The 4,172-nt window shown below is 36.6% G+C and overlaps 1 long non-coding RNA gene across 1 annotated transcript; it reads left to right on the plus strand.

Annotated features, from left to right (window-relative positions):
- The first annotated feature begins 1,890 nt into the window (after positions 1–1,890).
- Positions 1,891–4,172, plus strand: LOC125502788. Its single transcript, XR_007280534.1, has 2 exons — positions 1,891–2,366; positions 2,420–4,172. It is a non-coding gene; the product is annotated as an uncharacterized LOC125502788 (long non-coding RNA).

Genomic DNA, 4,172 nt, shown 5'->3' on the forward strand with positions numbered 1-4,172 from the left:
TAAAAATCTATTGCTCAGAACTGGGTGAACCGACAAGATGAATTTTTAAGCAATTTCATAGCGAAACTGTGCCTGTGCATTAGTAGTAAGTAGCAATAAAGTAGTGACTAAGCGATTTTTGGCGAAGTTTAAAAAATCAGACGCAAAAGCCCAATTTTCGAGTAAATCTTTTCACAATTGGTTGCACAAAAATTAATTGCTCAGAAATGGATAAAGTAAGGGTCTGATTTCCACCTTGTTTTTCAAAGGATTTCTTGACCTCTATTGTTTTGTTAGTAGTAGTAGACTAGCGGTTTTGAACGAATTTTAGGAAATTTTTAAAGGAGGTACATGCAAACGCGCATTTTGCATCAAAAATTTCCATAGCTATAGACCTACATCTAATCTATCAATTGCACATAAATGGGCAAAACAAAAAGTTCATTTTTAAGCAGTTTTGTAAACACTAATTTTTGGTGTTGGCAAATTACACTCTTGGGCAGTTCAGTATCGATTTTGTGCGAATTTTTAAAAAGAACATTTGCAAATACCGATTTCCCATTAATTCGCCACTCATTGAGGGTGTCGAGGGTTGATTTTTATCCTGTTTTATAAACAAATTACTGCTCGATGTTGATGGTAAGCAGCATTGAATTGGCGGTTTTGAATAATTTTTAGTGAATTTTTTAAAGCGGCACCGGCAAATGCCCATTTGCTAGCAAACGTTTGCCTGAAACTCAATAGCTCAGACGTGGGTAAAACTAGAAGCTTAAATTTTAGGCAGTTTTATGAATAAACTTCTTGTCTGCGTTCGAAGTAAGTCGCAATAGAGTTGTAACTTTAAGCGACTTTTTACGAATGTTTAAAAACATGGACCAGTTTTGCGCAAGTTTACTTCGAATTAGTTGCATAAAAAATCTATTGCTCCCAAAAGGTTCAAGGGTAATTTTCACCCTGTTTTGTAAAGGAATTATAACTCTATATTTTCGGTAATTAGCAATAGAGTAGCGATTTTGCACAACTTTTGGGAAATTTTCAAGAGCTACTGTGTTTTCCAATAACTACTTCACCTAAAAATTAATTGCTCACAATTGGGTGAAGCTAGAGCGATGACTGTTGCACTATTTAATGAATAGATGAATGCTCTATTTTGTGGGTAGGCCGCAATATGTTAGAGTTTTGGCCAAATTTTCTGCGATTTTTTAAAGAGGTGTACGGACTCAAGGCCCGTGTTTCGTCAAAAACCAATTGCTCAGAAATGGGCACAGCTAGGGGGTGGATTTTTTTGCCGTTTTCCAAAGAAATGACCGCTCTATGTTATGGGCAAGCCGCATTAGAGTAACATTTTTGCGCGATTTTTGGAAAATTTTCAGACGGGACTCTTGCATATTCCCATTTTTCAGGCAGCTATGTTTTCAATGTAATGCCGAAACATCAATTGCTCAGACGTAGCTAAAGCTAGAAGGGTGATTTTTGTACTGTTTTGTGAAGAAACGCCCGTTTTTTGCTATTGGTGAGTTGCAATGGCGTAGAGGTTTTGTGCGATTTTTGGGCAATTTTTAAACGGGGCACTCGCTAAAGGTTTGAATTAATTATCCAAAGGTCAATTGCTCAGAAACAGATGCAGCTAGAAGGTTGATTTTTGCACTGTTTTATAAAACAATTACAGCTCTATGTCGCATTAGAGCACCGTCATTGGGTAATTTTTCGCGAACTTCTAAGACGCGAATTTGCCCGATCTTTGCACAGTTAAAGGCTGCGGTTCTGTAGTACGGAAATTGCAAAACAGTTGAAATAAAGCCGTACTTTGTAAGGAATATTTTGAATGGTTAATCGCTCAGAAACGTTTGCACAGTTTAGCAACGAAACTACTGCTCTGAGTAGCTGAAAAATGCGCAAATAGTGATTTAATCGTGACTATTTGCTCAAAAATTCAATGCTCCGAATTGGTTACGCACAACTAGACTCCAATGTCGTCCAGACTGAGTTTATACTTCCTCATCCGCGGCCTTCGGCAAGTAATTGAATTTATTCTTAATCTTGACGTAAAGAACTTGAGTGCTTATCGAGAACAGTGAAAAAAGCCAACAACAATAATAACAATAATTAATGTGCTGTTATAGTTTTAATGCCGATTTACATAATCGGTTGTCTATGTGCATAAGATTGTTTTTTTCTCCCGTTCACATCACACCACATTGCGTGTTTTTTTCTTCTCTTCTCTTCAGGCGTATGCCCGATCGACTCCAATGTGTTTCACTATCAAGAAGCCAACGCGTAGCCGAAGGAGAACGCAAGCCATAATAATATATGGTTTGTTTGACTATTAACTTGTCTTATGCAAGCGCCAATTAACTGGATCCGATTCTAGAGGGCTTCTATGTGTGGTAATAGGCAAGGTTAATGAATGTATGCAGTTTTTCGACATTGTTTGTTGCAGGAATTAAAATGGGGAAAAATTGGTACTCAGAAAGTTGCTCAGCAGCAGACAAATGGACACAGAAAGTGAAATCTCACACTGGCAACTTTCGGCAAATAAAAAGTGCGCCATATCTGATCGCCCATATATCATTAGCGGGGACTAAAAAGGAAAAAATCACATATATATGCAAAATTCGGTGGGTCATTCCAACTTTCACCGAATTTTAAGCGGTTCCTACCAGCACTTCGATGGCACCGAACGAACCATTGTTCGCAGCAGGACTTTCACATTTTTCCGACCGTTGTTGGATGGCAGGAAGCAGAAACACAGCGCCAGTAAATCCGAGATATTTATTCATATTATTTAAATAAAAACAAGAACATTTTCGGTAAAAAAATGTACAACGTGGAAGATACTATACAAAACTCTATTTCTTTGGAAATATATTAATTTTTACAGTTCTCTCTATTTTCTTTACATATCTACACTTAGAGGCTACGTAAGGTTCAACTAAATAATACAAAATAAAATTAAAACATACAACAACAACGACATTGTTTTGTCACAGGTTTGTCGGCCGCAGTGCTCGCTTGCTTTGTGCCATTTTCCATTCGATTCAATAAATATATTCGAGAGAAAATCCAAAAAAATCAAACATAATCAAGAAAAACTGTGTGCGCTTTCGCCAAGTTACAAGCGAGCACGCGGAGCCATCTACTAAAAAATACATACAAAATTAATTTACTAAACATTAAGAAGGTACTGTTCATTGCATCGGTTACAAAAATAAAGTCGTATTCATTAAATACACATTTTGTTTCAATCACAATCATTATCTCGAACGGAATCTAACGTAATTTGATAATACCCGTTAGCGTTTCTACAGCTGAACATTTCGACGACAGCCTGCCAGAAGTGGCCCGAAACAAGGCGAAAAAAACGACAAAACCCTAAAACTGTTCAATTTACGGAAATTGTGCTCAAAAGTGTGTCAGTGTTTTACTGGAAACGAGGATATTTACACAAGTTTATACGCGATAACGATATGAGATAACGCCTAAGATCCACGCAGTTTTTTTTTCGATTTTCCACTTTAAAGGCGAGGCTGTATATTCGGGCCGCCCCATTTTCCTTATCGATAGTGACGAACGTTATCTCGATTTCCCTAAGCCAGATCAAGGAGGTTTCGGTGTTTTTTTGCCAAAATGAATTAGTCAGACCCTTATAAGAATATGCGAAAAAAATCAAATTTTTCATGTTTTTTTCACTCAGTCAGTGGAAGCAGTTGAACAGGCAAAAACAGTTGTACTTTTCGTCCCTACAGAAAAGGGCTGTCTTCAAATGTACGCATTTTTTTATTTTAGAATTGGGTGAGTTTTTGCGCCAAAAATGAATTGGTTGGACGCTCATCAAGCCAGGAAAATTATAGTTAAAAATTTCAAAAATTAAGAACAATATTCCTGATTTTCCTTGTTTTTTGCAAAGCAATTGCCCTTTTCCGTCACTGGAAGCACATTAACAGGCCAAAACAGTTTTTAAATTTCTCTTAAAACTGTTAACTGAAACCCAATAAACGTTCTTTGTTACAAGTCTTTATTCCTTCATTCTTTATAACACGAAAGGGTTGTTTTCAAACGTCTACATAATCCTTCTTGTTATAGAAAAAATTTAAAAAGTTGGGAAAAAAAATTATTGATTTTTCTTGTTTTTTGCAAAAATTGCTCCTTTTCAGTCACTAGAAGCAGATGAACCGACAGAAACAGTTTGTGCA

The sequence above is a fragment of the Dendroctonus ponderosae genome, unplaced genomic scaffold, assembly GCF_020466585.1.
Source record: "Dendroctonus ponderosae isolate FM_Combo_2020 unplaced genomic scaffold, Dpon_F_20191213v2 Dpon_F_20191213_10, whole genome shotgun sequence".
Classification (NCBI taxonomy): Eukaryota; Metazoa; Arthropoda; class Insecta; order Coleoptera; family Curculionidae; genus Dendroctonus; species Dendroctonus ponderosae.